Genomic DNA, 412 nt, shown 5'->3' on the forward strand with positions numbered 1-412 from the left:
CCCCCAAAACCTTGGGGGGGCCGGAGGGTGTCCCCCTGCCCCGGTCCTGGGACTCGGGAGGGCCCCCCCGGCCACCACGGGGTGAGGGACCCCCACACAAGGTGAGGGACCCCCGAGAGGTGAGGGATCCCTGAGGACACAGGGACCCCCCCGGGGTTGGGGACCCCTGGAAGGCGAGGGACCCCCATAGAGCTGGGGACCCCTCCAAGGTTGGGGACCCCCCCTGAGAGCAGGGGTCCCCCAGGGGTGAGGGTCCCGTGGGTTGGAGGGACCCCAGTCTTGCCCTGCGACAGAAAAATGGGGCTAAAACAGGTGGAAAAGGTGAAGAGAGGAGTGAGGGAAGGGGGAATTTGGCCCTTTGCAGGGGCAATGGCAGCTGTGCCCCCCCCCCCCCGCCCCACTGGGGGGGGAG

General features: G+C 69.7%; 1 protein-coding gene across 1 annotated transcript in view; it reads right to left on the reverse strand.

Moving 5' to 3' along the window:
* SF1 (splicing factor 1) overlaps window positions 1-412 on the reverse strand; it is a gene marked incomplete at both ends in the record, with an annotated part of 5,810 nt that overhangs the window by 3,417 nt on the left and 1,981 nt on the right. The gene's annotated exons all lie outside the window — the stretch shown is intronic.

This window comes from Corvus brachyrhynchos, unplaced genomic scaffold (genome assembly GCF_000691975.1).
Source record: "Corvus brachyrhynchos isolate BGI_N302 unplaced genomic scaffold, ASM69197v1 scaffold2972, whole genome shotgun sequence".
Classification (NCBI taxonomy): domain Eukaryota; kingdom Metazoa; phylum Chordata; class Aves; order Passeriformes; family Corvidae; genus Corvus; species Corvus brachyrhynchos.